The sequence below is a fragment of the Cervus canadensis genome, chromosome 9 (assembly GCF_019320065.1).
Source record: "Cervus canadensis isolate Bull #8, Minnesota chromosome 9, ASM1932006v1, whole genome shotgun sequence".
In the NCBI taxonomy this organism is placed as follows: domain Eukaryota; kingdom Metazoa; phylum Chordata; class Mammalia; order Artiodactyla; family Cervidae; genus Cervus; species Cervus canadensis.
The window spans coordinates 28,712,071-28,728,964 of NC_057394.1; positions in this window are offsets into that span (position 1 = coordinate 28,712,071).

Here is a 16,894-nt window from a genome sequence, read left to right on the forward strand (position 1 = left end):
CTCCTCTATACTTGAAACATTATCTTGTTATGAAATGCTGTGAAGACAAGCTTCTAGAGTATACATCAGCCTCAAGTGTGTCGGTGCTTTTTGGAGAGAGATTATAGGTGAAACCCTAGGAGAAAAATTGCAGAAGGAAGCACAACTTGCTTCCTGCACTTGATGAGTTACTTATTTGTTTCTCTCTTGGTTTTTTTTTTTTTGGAAGTATAGTTGATTCTGTGCTTTCATTCACATCTGATAAACACTCAAGGAAACCTAGTTTTATATTAGAATAAGATTATTTTTCTTAGCCACAATAGAGGATTATGAGCTCATGAACTTTTGCACCACTGTGCAAATATTAAGCCTAGAAATTTACCTGATGAGTCCCTAAGGTGAAAGAATGTACATGTCAGTCTGTGTACCTCTATCCCCTCCTATCAGAAGAGAATAAGCTCATAAAGTTAATGATATGTAAGCTATTTCAGCAAAGATTAGGAAAACAATGTGTTTGACACATTATTCAAGTGTTTGTGTTTACATCTGTCTGTTGTCTTTCTATAGCTCATTAATAGAGTCTTTTCAAAATATATTGCATTACCTAGCTAGCATTTGTGTTACAATTTTCAAAACAAAAGTCCATTGCTTTTTATGGGATTAACTCTCATAAATGAAGCACTGTCCCTGAAAAACCAGAAAAGGTGTAGTTAATCCATCTGTAAGGTTTCATGATATCCTACATGTAGTGCTTGTAGAGAAAGCTGTGGGGATAATTTCTCAACTGGTCTAGAAAACTAACCTCCAACTCTGGAAACAGTTATGTTCAATGAAATTCTAGGTTCCCATTAAGCAGTTGGAGACATTCATGAGCCAAGAATTCCTCTCCCTTGAGAAAATCCTGTTCCGTATCAAAGGTGACAGTGGGTCTTCTAATTATATATTGGATAAGTGGGGACAAAACAGACATCTCAGACAAAAGACTGGAGTTCAATCTAAACCACTTTACTTACTGGCTTTGGGGATTTGGGCAAATCCCTAAATTCTCTGTGCCTCAATTGATACTAGGATTAATAGCTTTTAAAAAATATTTGTTATAAAAACTACTTGTTAATCATCCCAAGATAAGCTAGCCATGTAATGCTTAGCTTTCTGCCCTTTTCTTAGATGATACTAGAAAGCAGTCTTAACTTCCATCTGGAAGTATGGATACTCCAGTTTCAGTGGCCTAATTTAATAATTCACTAAAAATTGGGGAGCTACAGAGTTCAGGGCTAATATTTTTCTGTTGGCTTGAAAACCATGCTTTTCAGACATTATTCTCAAAATTGGTCTATTTGCAAAAAGGATACTTTTGTCTTTCTAGGTCTCTGTCTCCAATATTAGAGTATTCCCAGACTCCCAAAATACACGCTGTTTTGTAAGTTTTAAAAGTGCTCTCTAATCTGGGGGACATAGCCTTGGCTAGTAAAAAGTCTTCATGTCCAGTAGCTTTTGGTTTTTCATGGCCATGTGGTTGCTTTTCTACCCATATGCATCAGAGCATTGTTTTACCACAATGGTGACTGAGACACCAAATAAACTGACCATATCCCACACATTCTAATGTTTCCTTTTGTGTCCCTGTTTCTCGAAATTATGAGATGACAATAGAATTTTCCACCATTTTTACTTATGAAACCTCTGAAGCACTGCCCTCCTCCAGCTTGTCTCCTTCACCAATGTAGGGCTTTTCTAGCTTGCAGAGCAATCATGTGGTTTGGCCTTACCATTTCTCAGGCAGGTTCCTTCCATGGCTTTCTAGGTTGTGTATCTTCTGATTGCCAAGCATAATCACAATAATATCAACTTATTATCTATATAAAGAGAGGACTCTTTGAAGAAGACAGACAGAACATTTCCTATTTCCCTTGTCAACTTATTCCTCATACATTATTGATAGGAAGTCCTCAAGTAGAAATTTCAACCTAGAAAACATGGCAGTTGAAATTACAATTTCCAAAGATAGTCCTTACATAGTCTTCTCGTAATGTGTGAGATGATTCAATCCTCAGGGATCCACATGTAAGTTTCCATGTAAAGGCTCCTACTGTGGCAGACCAGTTTATACCAGAGTCCACATCCCATCTCTTGTAATCTTGTTCTCCCAGATTCTCCACCCTCCTTTCAGGATAGGCCAACATTTGAACAAGTAGAGGTTTCATTCTCTGTGACCTACAACTTGGAACTGTTAATTGTGGCTTTATTGCTATAAATATTGATGCCAATAAGTGAAATGAATCAGACAGGAAATATTATATGATCTCACTTACATGTGGAATCTAAAAAACTTGAACTCACAGACACAGTGAGTAGATTGGTGGGTGGTTGCCAGGGGTTGGAAGTTGGGGAAATGAAGAAATTGTGGATTAATATGTATAAACTTTCATTATAAGATGAATAAATTCTACAGACCTAATGTTAACAATACAGTACTATATACTTAATATTTGCTTAGAGGGTTGATGGTAAATATTCTCATCACACACACACACACACACACACACAGAAAATAGTTACAATCTGAGGTGGTAAAAATGTTAACCAGCATTTTTGTGGTAATCATTTCATAATATATACATATACCAAATCATTAATTTGTACACCTTAAATTTACACAAAGTTAATTTGCCAATTATATAAAAAATGAAGCCAAAAAAGAAAGCAATAAAAATAAAGACACCTGTAAAAAAGATATTGATACCAGCCTCTGCTTTAAGATTTAGACTTAAAAGAGCCCCTACCCCCTGGAGAAAAATTGAATCATGGTTCTCTGTTTCCAGTAGATTTCCACCAATGAGAAGTTTGGTGTTAATTATGCATATTTTTTTAGAAAATAGATTTATGTGTAAATCAAGGTTAATTCCAGAAAATAAGCCCAAACTGGAAACAGCCCAAGTATCCATAAACATAAGAGTAGACAAACTAACCATGATACACCACATAAAATGGACTAGTATTCAGCAATAAGAAAGGAACACTATCTGAAACATGCAACAAAGATAAAATCGTAATGAGCAAAAGAGGTCAGACACAAAAGGTTATACATAGAATGTTTCTATGTATAGGAAGTTCTAGAACAGGCAAAGCTGTTATTCTTAGAGGTCAGAATGTTGGTTGCCTGGGGCAGAAGGATATGGTTGATTGAAGTGGGCAGGGAGAACTATCTAGGGATAGAGGAATATCCAATGTCTTCATCCGGGCGGCAATTATAGGAGTGTATCCATGTGTTAAAGTCACAAAGCTCTACGTTTGTGATTTCACTGGATATAAATTATGCTTCAAGAAAATATTGATTATTTCATTATCATGGATAACAATGTAGAAGTCAAAATTGAATAGAGATTATTATTATTAATAGGGTTCTAGCACAACTATTTAAGAAAAAATATCTCATTTTTGCTCTGGAAGGTGTTGTATACTTTACATTGTCTCCTAAAGTATGCACTAATATGAAAGTACCATTATGGTGGTAAGAACTTGGAACAAATCTAACAAATGGGTTTTACCAGGGCACCTTCCTTTATTTTTTCTAGTTATTCCTGCCAAATGATCTTTTCCACTTCAGAGTAAATAAAATTATAAACTATCCTTTGACAACTAATTTATTTATTAATTAATTTTTATTGGAGCATAATTGTTTTTGCTGTATGGCAAAGTAAATCAGTCATACATTTGCATATGCCTACTCTTTTATAGATTTCCTTCCATTAAGTCACCACAGAGCATTGAGTAGCATAACCTATGCTATACAATATGTTCTCATACATTATTTTATACATAGTAGTCTACATACGTAAGTATTAATCTCCCGATTCATCCCATCCACTTACCCCCACTGGTAACATAGCTTTGTTATCTACATCTGTGACTCTATTTCCGTTTTGCAAATAAGTTCATATCTATAGTTTTTCCAGGTTCCATATCTAAGCAATATCATATAATATTTGTTTCTCTAACTTACTTCACTCTCTATGACAGTCTTTGCAGATATCACTATTTTTTACTGTTTATGGCCAAGTAATATTCCATTGTATATATATACCACATCCTCTTTATCCATCTGCTGTTGATGGGTATTCAGGTTGCTTACATTTCCTGACTATTGTAAATAGTATTTCAGTGAACATCAGGGTGCATGCATCCTTTTGAATCATGGTTTTCTCCAGATACATGCATTAAGTGAGATTGCTGGGTCATATTTTTAGATTGTTAAGGGGCCTCCATACTGTTCTCCAAAGTGGCTATAGCAATTTATTAATACATTCCCACCAACAGTGTAGGAGGGTTCCCTTCTCTCCACATCCTCTACAGCATTCATTGTTTGCAGAATTTTTGATGATGGCCATTCTAACCTGTGTGAGGTGATACCTCTAATAATTAGTGATATTGATCATCTTTTCATATGTTTCTTGGCCATCTGTATAACAATTAATTTCAATAACTATGATTAATACTTCAAAAGGTATGGAAGTGTAGTTGGCATCATTTTCTCTAGCCCTCAGTTATTCATTCATTGAGATGAGTCAGGCTTAAGAACAAATGTTTGGATATTTGCTCTTAGAGAACAATTTTCACAATCTATGGATATTAATAAATATTTTAAAAATAGTAGCACATAGTAATGTGCTAGAAAGGGAAAATATTCTAGGGAGGAAAATAAACTATGGAGAGAAAAAAATGAGACACTAGTTCCATCTCATGAGAATGGTTTTATTATGCACCTCTATTTATGCAATATCTTCAGGAATACTGAGGTAGAATCTATATGGAGTACCATATTTAAATATTTTATCACAATTATTTTCAATAATTTTCCATAGCTAAATATCTGTATTTTCCAGTAGAATATCAGTGTGGCTCACTGTCCTCAGTTCAGTCACTCAGTTGAGTCTGAATCTTTGTAACCCCATGGACTGCAGCATGCCAGGCTTCCCTGTCCATCACCAACTCTCACAGCTTGCTAAAACTCATGTCCATCAAGCCAGTGATACCAACTGACCATCTCATCCTCTGTTGTCCCCTTCTCCTCCCACCTTCAATCTTTCCCAGGATCAGGGTCTTTTCCAATAGGTCAATTATTCTCATCAGGTGGCCAAAGTATTAGAATTTTACCTTCAGCATCAGTCCTTCCAATGAGTATTTAGGACTGATTTCGTTTAGGATGGACCAGTTGGATCTCGTTGCAGTTGAAGGGACTCTCAAGAATCTTCTCCAACACCACAGTTCAAAAGCACCAATTCTTCAGCGATCCGCCTTCTTTATGGTCCAACTCTCACCTCCATACATGACTACCGGAAAAAAACGTAGCTTTAATTACATGGACCTTTATCAGCAATATCTCTGCTTTTTAATATGCTGTCTAAGTTGGTCAAAGCTTTTCTTCCAAGGAGCAAGCGTTGTTTACTTCATGACAGCAGTCACCATCTGCAGTGATTTCAGAGCCCAAAAATATGAAGTCTGTTACTGTTTTCATTGTTTCCCCATCTATTTGCCATGAAGTGATGGGACTGGATACCATGATCCTGGTTTTTTGAATGCTGAGTTTTAAGCCAGCTTTTTCACTTTCCTCTTTCACTTTCATCAAGAGGCTCTTTAGTTCTTCTTCGCTTTCTGCCATAACGGTGGTGTCATCTGTGTATCTGAGGTTAATGATACTTCTTCCCGCAATCTTGATTCCAGCTTGTGCTTTATCCAGCCTGGTATTTCTCATGAGGCACTCTGCATGTAAGTTAAAAAAGCAAGGTGACAATATACAGCCTTGATGTATTTCTTTCCCAATTTGGAACCAGTCTGTTGTTCTATGTCCGGTATTAACTGTTTCTTCTTCACCTGCATACAGATTTCTTGGGAGGCAGGTAAGGGGGTCTGGTGTTCCCATCTCCTGAAGAATTTTCCACAGTTTTTTGTGATCCACAGTCAAAGGTTTTGACATAATCAATAAAGCAGAAGTAGATGTTTTTCTGGAATTTTCTTGCTTTTTCTATGATCCAACAGATGTTGGCATTTTGATCTCTGGTTCCTCTGCATTTCTAAATCCAGCTTGAAAATCTGAAAGAATACAGTTTGTGTACTATTGAAGCCTGACTTGGAGAATATTGAGCATTACTTTCCTAGCATGTGAGCATGTGCAGCTGTGCTGTAGTTTTAACATTTTTTATCATTGCCTTTCTTTGGGATTGGAATGAAAACTGACCTTTTCCAGTCCTGTGGCCACTGCTGAGTTTTCCAAATTTGCTGGCATATTGAGTATAGCACTTTCACAGCATCATCTTTTAGGATTTGAAATAGCTCAGCTGGAATTCCATCACCTCTACTAGCTTTGATCTTAGTGATGCTTCCTAAGGCATGCTTGACTTCGCATTTCAGGATGTCTGACTCTAGGTTAGTGATCATACCATCATGGTTATGTGGGTCATGAAGATCTTCTTTGTATAGTTCTGTGTGTTCTTGCCACCTATTCTTAATAACATCTGCTACTGCTGTGTCCATACTGTTTCTGTTCTTTATTGTGCTCCTCTTTGCCTGAAATGTTCCCTTGGTGTTTTTAATTTTCTTGAAGAGATCTCTAGTCTTTTCCATTCTATTGTTTCCCTCTATTTCCTTGCATTGATCACTGAGGAAGGTTTCTTATCTCCTTGCTATTATTTGGAACTCTGCATTCAAATGCATATATCTTTCTTTTTCTCCTTTACCTTTAGCTTCTCTTCTTTTCACAGCAATTTGTAAGGCCTCCTCAGGCAACCGTTTTGCCTTTTTGCATTTCTTTTTCTTAGGGATGTTTTTGATCACTGCCTCCTGTATAAGGTCATGAACCTCCATCCATAGTTTTTCAAGCACTCTGTCTATCAGATCTAATCCTTTAAATCTATTTGTCACTTCGAATGTATAATCATAAGGAATTTGATTTAGTTCATATCTGAATGGTCTAGTGGTTTTCTCTTCTTTCTTCAAGTTAAGACTGAATTTGTCAGTAAGGAGTTTGCAATCTGAGCCACAGTCAGCTTCCCATCTTGTTTTTGCTGACTGTATAGAGCTTCTCCATCTTTGGCTGCGAAGAATATAATCAATCTGATTTCAGTGTTGACCATCTGGTGATGTCCATGTGTAGAGTCTTCTCTTGTGTTGTTGGAAGAGGGTGTTTGCTATAACCAGTGCATTCTCTTGGCAAAACTCTATTAGCCTTTGCCCTGCTTCATTCTGTACTCCAAGGCCAAATTTGCCTGTCACACCAGGTATCTCTTGATTTTCTACTTTTCATTCCAGTCCCCTATAATGAAAAGGACATCTTTTTGGGGTGTTAGGTCTATAAGGTCTTGTAGGTTTTCATAGAGCCATTTAACTTCAGCTTCTTCAACATTACTGGTTGAGGCATAAACTTGGATTTCTGTGATAGTGAATGGTTTGCCTTGGAAATGAACAGAGATCATTCTGTTGTTTTTGAGACTGTACCCAAGTAGTGCATTTCTGACTCTTTTGTTGACTTTGAAGGGGTACTTCCTTTCTTTTAAGGGATTCTTGCCCACAATAGTAGATATAACAGGTATCTGAGTCAAATTCACCCATTCCACTCCATTTTAGTTCACTGATTCTTAAAATGTTGATCTTCACTCTTGCCATTGCCTGTTGGGTCACTTCCAATTTGCCTTGATTCATGGACCCAACATTCCAGGTTCCTATGCAATATTGTTCTTTATTGCATCAGACTTTACTTCCTTCACCAGTCACATCCACACCTGGGTGTTGTTTTTGCTTTGGTTCCATGTCTTCATTCTCTCTGGAGTTATTTCTCCACTGTTCTCCAGTAGCATATTGGGCACCTACAAAGCTGGGGAGTTCATCTTTCAGTGTCCTATATTTTTGCCTTTTCATGCTGTTCATGGGGTTCTCAAGGCAAAAATACTGAAGTGGTTTGCCATCCCCTTCTCTAGTGGACCATGTTTAGTCAGAACTTGCCACCATGACCCATTGTCTTGGGTGTCCCTACATGGCATCGCTTGGCTCATTGTCTTAGATGTAAATATAGTAAATTTTAAAATGTTACGTTCAAAAGCTGGGAATAAACATCTTAAAGTTCCCATGTAATATATTCATTATCTGTATTTCTCTACTTATAATTCTTTTATGTCTGTGTCCATCTTAATCAGTTTAACCAAAATTATTATCAAGACAAGTTTCTTGGTGTTTTGATTATATTAATATACTGATGAAATTTGGAGTTCATTGATGTATTGAAAGATGAAACTAAAAAGCTGAGTAGACTTTTTAAAATTTCAATTTCTTTGGTTAGTAAAGATGCAGTTTTAGTACTGAATGTTAAATATCAACAACTATGATTTTTATAAAATAAACTAAGGAGGAAATCTAACATTATTCCCAGTGATAGAAAGGGCAGAAGACCTATTTAGAAAACAAGGAAAATGCAAACATCTTCCACATTTTGATAAGAGACTACTGCTTATGTGCTGGAGATTAATTAACATTACTTTCTCTTAGGCTGCCTATGGATAACCTTCTCTCAGTTGAAGTACATATAACACCTATTCATACCATTAATATGACTTATTGAAATCCAACACTGTGGGATGCTCAGAAGTAATCAATAGAGATTGCATTTTGTTTTCTTACCTTATAAATAGACTCATCACATTTTAAAAAAATTAGCATCCTCTGTAATAATAATAAATCTACAAGTGTGTGTTTGTGTCTGCATGAACCCTCAGAAAGGGATGTTTAAAACACTTCCAAATAAATACTCAAAAGCATTTCAAATAATGATGATTTAACATGTTTCTTGAAGGAAAACCGTGTTCATGGAAAAATTAAAAAAGATGAAAAGAAGTACCTAAAATGGCATTAATAAATATAGTTGCAATCACCAAGCTGTTTTAAGGAACTGTAGTCCTCTAAACATTCTAGATTATTTTTATTCATCTTCTGTCTCCTGGAACCTAGATCTTTCATGTAATTATTGTCATTATTGTTGCATCTCTTAAGACATTTAAAATATAATTTTGACAATTTATGTTTATATTTCATCTAAAATAATATAACTGTCAATTTCAAGAAACATTCCATTATATCTATTGCTTAAGATCCACTCTAGAGTCTGGATATAGTAAATGATTAATAATATGCTAATAAATGATAGCCATTTAATAATAGATTGTTTCTTCCTAAAAATCTAGTCAAAGAGAGTATAAGACCTATCTAAAATAAGAAAATATTCAGAGATATTCATAAATACCTATTCTTATTATTGAAAGTGAAAACATGTGATCAAAATAGATTGTAAACATGAAAACTACTTTTGCCTTAAACCGCAGTATTTGAACATCATTCAAAAACTAAAACCTTTATAGAGAAAAACTTGAGATGCCTTCCTTACTCAACTCTACACCCAAACAAGTCTTTCCAAAATCCATTATCTCTTATTTATTTTCACATTTTTTAAAGATTTTTTAAATATGGAAGATTTTAAAAAAATCATTATTGAATTTGTTACAATATCCCATCTGTTTTATGTTTTGTCTTTTTTTTTTTTTTTGGCTGCAAGGATGTGGGATCCTAGCTACCCAACTAGGGATCAAACCAGCACCCACTGTACTCAAAGGCCTAGTCCCAACCACTGGACCACCAGAAAAGTCCTAACTTTTGCATTTTAAAATAATATATTTATACTGCTTTTTCTCAGTTAATGAATTTAGACATTAACCTATAAGTACAGAATATATCTCATCATCATACCTCTTGTTTCCAATATTATACTCTTATTTAATTAAATCATCATTCTGTGGTTATCTTGTTAGGACTATAAATGTTCTTTACTTCTGAAGCATGAGGTTGTCTCCTTTTTTAAAAAAAAAAATGTGTTTTGAATATTCTGTTCTTCCTTGACTCAACTTTTGCTTTATTTTTAATTGCTTAATATTGCATATTAAATGTGTAAGCGAACAATCATTGTCTTTATGTTGCTATAGCCAGAGAGAGATCCCCGTTTTCAGTTTCACAGTAATAATTTTGATGTAATCACATTCTTAAATAGGTATCTGCCATATCTTCTAAGTTTTCTAAGTGAGAGTATTATTCCACTTGCCCATGTGACTTGAAATTAATTTTTACTGTTTGTGTCAATTAAGAAGGCTTTTGATTGAAAGGAACAAAGATTCATCACAAACTGGTTGAAACCATATTAAAATGTACCAGTCCTTATAAGGTGGTGTTTTAGTCTCTAAGTCACATCTGAGTCTTGCGACCCAATGGACTGTAGCCCATCAGGCTTCTCTGTCCATGGAATTCTCCAGGCAAGAATACTGGAGATGGTTGCCATACCTTCTCTAGGGGATCTTCCCAACCCAGGAACCAAACCTGTGTCTCCTGCATTGCAGACAAATCCTTTACGGACTAAGTTACAAGGAAGTCCTATCCTAAGAGAATATTGTGAACCTGGGACACAGTAGGGTGGGCTGATGTGGTGGTAGAGTAGTTCATCATGTTATCAAAGATGATTGGCATTCGTGGATGTCTCTGTCAAGTTGTAGTAATATTTCTCAATTTTCTAGACTGTGCAGACATGAGTTGACAAGGGAATAGGTGGTGAGATATTTTCTGGTGATAAATACTATTAATATGCTAAACTCAAAATTGTCTCCTCTTTCAGGTCAAAGCTTTTCTAGTTTGTATTATTTTGTTTTTATTTTCTGTTGCAATAATAACTCTTCAAATTTTCTAAGTATTTCACCAGGAATACTTTAACTTATCTGAATCATGGGGTTATTAAAGTGTTTTCTGAGCAGAAAAGACCCTTTGGTTGGAACTGGAGCAACTAGACAGACCCTGCAACGTGAACATCCATAAGAACTCTTGTTTCTTTTCCCATGGAGGAAAGACATTAGGACTAAAATAAATATTTATTAAAATAGGATAGAACAAAACTCACATTATAAGGAGCTGGCTAGTCATTTCTCCATGTTTGATACCTCCAGTCCATCCTTCCCACACTTGCCAGATATTCTAAGCATATTGATCCTATAATGCCACTGCTTAAACAAAACCTGTATAACTACTATTGACTTAACACAGCTAGTAATATTATTTCCAGATGCTAATAGCTTCTCTCAAAGATCATTTCTACAGCCTTAGCAAGTCAAGAGAAATTCCTAAGTTCCATTTATGTTATAATAATATATCACTACATATGATAGTTATTTGGATCTTTTTTCTTTGCAACTGAGTTGCAAACTTCTTGAGACTGTGCACCACATCTTATAAATCTTTTTAGTCCCTATAAAATCCAGTACCATACCTTTCATATGTGAAATACTTAATATTTATGAAATAAATGCATTTTAAGAATGAATTAAGAGAGGCAATATCTAATGCACTTTGGGGGAAACCATTAACTTTTAAAATATAAAGATCATATTTTTTCCACACTGGTTATTTTTTTAATTTATCAGTGCTTACTGATACCATGCAGCTAGTGTAATTTTTGAAAAATGGATGATAGTGAGCTTCACATGGGAGTTAATTCAAGTGTTTCAGACATCAAGCTATATTGAACATAAAGTCATTTCGTTAACTTACATTAATTTGGTGAAATAGCTGCACATTTGGCAACACCTTTTGACACTGGAACCATCAGTGATAGACAGCTCTTCAGTTTTTACCCATACAGTCTTGTCCTGTGCAATGTCCCTTCTGATGTATAAACTTTTAGAATCATATACTAAAACTACAGAGTCAGATACACACATCTTAAGTTTACTCTGTTGTTGGTGTGGTTCAGTCACTAAGCGGTGTCCAACTCTTTGCAACCACATGGACTGCCACATGCCAGGCTCCCCTGTTCTCCACTATCTCCCTGTATTTGCTCAAATTCATGTCCATTGAGTTGCTATCTAACAAACTTATTTTTTTCCACCCCCATCTCCTTTTGCCTTCAGTCTTTCCCAACATCAGTGTCTTTTCCAATGAGTCAGCTCTTCAAATCAGGTGACCAAATGATTGGAGCTTCAGCTTTAGCATCAGTCCTTCCAATGAATATTCAGGGTTGGTTTCCTTTAGCATTGACTGGTTGGATTTCCTTGCAGCCCAAGGAACCCTCAAGAGCCCTTAAACACCACAGTTCAAAAGCATCAATTTGTCAGTGCTCACCTTCTTTATGGTCCAACTCTCACATCTACACTGACAACTGGAAAAAAGCATAGCTTTATTTACTCTTAGTCTGTATAAATTTTGTTGATGTTTATTTCATGAGGTATGTGAACCTTTGTTTTAATCAATATGACTTTCTATGTCTTTATGACTTAAAACCTGAACTGATTCACCTGTCTAAACTTAGAAGTATACATTCTGTCTCCTCTCCCTCTCCTCTGCCTTCTCCTCCCCTCTCCCCCTCTAATCCCCTCTCCTCATTCCTCTCCCATTTTCTCATTCCCAGAACTGTAAAAAGGTAAAACTTGATTAAAATTGATTAAATTAAAATTATAAAACTGATCCAAATAAAATTAAAGTGATTCACCAAAAATACAAATAGCCAGCATAAAGATTCTGAGATTCTAGGCAAAACAATGATGTCTCAAAGCCATGGGGGAGAGACAGTCATCAGCATGAGGCAGACTTTTAAGATTAAAGGCTACTCATAAGCATATATGCACAGCTATTTTCCTGCATATAAAGTCTTCAAAAAAGGAATATGTATGTTACATAAAACAAAACACCTAGGAAAAAAATTTAAAGGTTAACAATATCATTTTTTTCTGTGTGTGGCATAAGATGGAAGAGTAGAAGGACATGCGCTCATCTTCTCCTGCGAGAACTCTAAAACAAAAACTCCCTACTGAACAACCATCAGTTGGAGAATATTGGATCCCACCATAAAAAGAGATCCCTCATCCAAGGGCAAAGGAGAAGCCTCAGCAAAACTGTCGGAGGGGTGAAATCATGTTTAGAATCAAACTCCTTACCCACCAGAGACACTCAGAGGCCTCAAACCTTGTGAGCACCAGGACCCAGAGACTCCACAGAGGCTAAGCCAGACTGTGTTTGAGTGTCTCCTGCAAAGATATGGGTCAGCAGTGGCCTGCTGCAGGATTGGACACTGATTGTGGGGACAGTGCATACATGGGACCTTTTGAAGGATGTCGCCTTTATCTTCATTACCTCCACCACAGTTTGGCCTCAGATCAAACAAAAAGGGGTGAACACAGCACCACCCTCCAACAGAAAATTGGATTAAAGATTTATTGATCATGGCCCTGCCCATCAGAACAAGACCCAGTTTCCCCCTCAGTCAGTCTCTCCCGTTAGGAAGCTTGCATAAGCCTCTTATCCTTATCCATCAGAGGGCAGACAGAATGAAAACCACAAACACAGAAAACTAACTGAACTGATCACATGGACCACAGCCCTAACTCCATGAAACTATAAACCGTGCTGTGTAGAGCCACGCAAGACAGATGAGTAATAGTGGAGAGTTCTGACAAAACGTGGTCCACTGGAGAAGGGAATGGCAAACCACTTCAGTATTTGTGCCTTGAGAACCCCATGAATAGCATGGAAGAACACTGAAAGATGAACTCTCCAGGTCAGTAGGTGCCCAAGATGCTACTGGAGATCAGTGGAGAAATAACTCCAGAAACAATGAAGAGACAGAACCAAAGCAAAAATAACACTCAGTTGTGGATGTGACTGGTTATGGAAGTAAAGTCCAATGCTATAAAGGACAATATAGCATAGAGACCTGGAATGTTAGTTCCATGAATCAAGGTAAATTGGAAGTGGCCAAATAGGTAATGGCAAGAGTGAAGATCAACATTTTAAGAATCAGTGAACTAAAATGGCCTGGAATGAGTGAATTTAACTCAGATGACCTACTCATCTGATAAACAAAAGTACCTAAAATGCAGTACTTGGAAGCCATCTCAAAACGACAGAATGATCTCTGTTCATTTCCAAGGAAAACCACTCAATCCAAGTCTTTGCCCCAACCAGTAATGCTGAAGAAGCTGAAGTTAAATGGCTCTATGAAGACCTACAAGACCTTCTAGACCTAACACCCAAAAAAGATGTCCTTTTCATTGTAGGGGACTGGAATGCAAAGTAGGAAGTCAAGAGATAATGGAGTAACAGGCACATTTGGCCTTGGAGTACAGAATGAAGCAGGGCAAAGGCTAGCAGAGTTTTGCCAAGAGAATAAACTGGTTATAGCAAACACCCTCTTCCAACAACACAAGAGAAGACTCTACACATGGACATCACCAGATGGTCAACACTGAAATCAGATTGATTATGTTCTTTGCAGCCAAAGATAGAGAAGCTCTAACAGTCAGAACAAACAAGACCAGGAGATAATTGTGGCTCAGATCATGAACTCCTTATTGCCAAGTTCAGTCTTAATTTGAAGAAAGTAGGGAAAACCACTAGACCATTCAGGTATGACCTAATTCAAATCTCCTGTGATTATACAGTGGATACAACAAATAGATTCAAAGGATTAGATCTGATAGACAGAGTGCCTGAAGAACTATGGATGGAGGTTTGTGACACTGTACAAGAGGCAGTGTTGAAGACCTTCCCCAAAAAAATAAATGCAAAAAGGCAAAACAGTTGTCTGAGGAAGCCTTACAAATAGCTGTGAAAAGCCAAGCGAAAAGCAAAGGAGAAAAGGAAGGAAAGATATACCCATTTGAATGCAGAGTTCCAAAGAATAGCAAGGAGAGATAAGAAAGCCTCCCTCACTGATCAATGCAAAAAAAAATAGAGGAAAACAATAGAATGGGAAAGATTTGAGTTCTCTTCATGAAAATTAGAGACACCAAGGGAACATTTCATGTAAAGATGGGCACAATAAAGCCAGAAATGGCATGGACCTAAAAGAAGCAGAAGATACTAAGAAGAACTGGCAACAAAACACAGAACTATACAAAAAGGATTTTCATGGCCCAGAAAACCACGGTAGTGTGATCACTCACCTAGAGCCAGATATCCTGGAATGTGAAGTCAAGTGGCCCTTAGGAAGCATCACTATGAACAAAATTAGTGGAAGTGATGGAATTCCAGTTGAGCTATTTCAAATCCTGAAAGATGACACTGTGAAAGTGCAGCACTCAATATGCCAGCAAATTTGGAAAATTCAGCAGTGGCCACAGGACTGGAAAAAAGTCAGTTTTCATTCCAATCCAAAAGAAAGGCAATGCCAAAGAATGTTCAAAGTACAGCACAATTGCACTCATCTCACACGCTCACAAAATAATGCTCAAAATTCTCCATGCCAGGTTTCAACAGTACTTGAACCGTGAACTTCCAGATGTTCAAGCTGGATTGACAAAAGGCAGAGGAACCAGAGATCAAAATGCTAACACCCTTTGGAGCATCGAAAAGCAAAAAAAGTTCCAGAAAAATATCTACTTCTGCTTTATTGACTACGCCAAAGCCTTTGACTGTGTGGGTTACAACAAACTGTGGAAAATTCTTCAAGTGGTGGGAATACCAGACCATCTGACCTGCCTCCTGAGAAATCTGTATGCAGGTCAAGAAGCAACAGTTAGAACTGGACATAGAACAACAGACTGGTTCCAGATTGGAAAGGGGGTACATCAAGGCTGTATGCTGTCACCCTGCTTAGTTAACTTCTCTGCAGAGAACATTATGTGAAATGCTGGGTTGGATGAAGCACAACCTTGAATCGAGATTGCCAGGAGAAATATCAATAACCTCAGATACGCAGATGACACCACGCTTATGGCAGGAAGTGAAGAGGAACTAAAGAGCCTCTTGATGAAAGTGAAAGAGGAGAGTGAAAAAGTTGGCTTAAAGCTCAACATTCTGAAAACTAAGATCATGGCATCTGGTCCCATCACCTCTTGGGAAATAGATGGGGAAACAGTGTCAGACTTTATTTTTCTGGGTTCCAAAATCACTGCAGATGGTGATTGCAGCCATGAAATTAAAAGATGCTTACTCCTTGGAAGGAAAGTTATGACCAACCTAGACAGCATATTAAAAAGCAAAGACATTACTTTGCCAACAAAGATCCATCTAGTCAAGGCTATGGTTTTTCAAGTGGTCATGTATGAATGTGAGAGTTGGACTATAAAGAAAGCTGAGCACTGAAGAATTGATGCTTTTGAACTGTGGTGTTGGAGAAGACTCATGAGAGTCCCTTGGACTGCAAGGAGATCCAACCAGTCCATCCTAAAGGAGGTGAGTCCTGGGTGTTCATTGGAGGAACTGATGTTGAAGCTGAAACTCCAATACTTTGGCTACCTGATGTGAAGAATTGACTCATTGGAAAAGACCCTGATGCTGGGAAAGATTGAGGGCAGGAGGAGAAGGGGACGACAGAGGATGAGATGGTTGGATGGCATCACCGACTCGATGGACATGGGTTTGGGTGAACTCTGGGAGCTGGTGATGAACAGGGAGGCCTGGCGTGCTGTGGTTCATGGGGTCGCAAAGAGTCGGACATGACTGAGCAACTGAACTGAATTGAACTGGTGTTGGGAAAGATTGAAGGTGGGAGAAGGGGACAACACAGGATGTGATGGTTGGATGGCATCACCAACTCTATTGACATGAGTTTGTGTAAGCTCCGGGAGTTGGTGCTGGACAGGGAAGCCTGGTGTGCTGCAGTCCATGGGGTCACAAAGCATCGGAAACGACTGAGTGACTTAAATGAACTGAACTGAGTAATATAATATATTAAAAATATAGAATTGTTCCACATGCTAATTCTCTTATTTGGTTCAAAAATGTATTCTATTTTCTGTTATTATCTATTGTTAATGCATCCAAATAGACCTTGGATCCATTGAGAAACAAAATGCTTGCCTTGGCTGTATGTTGTGTTCCTTTAGCATTCAGCAAATCATTG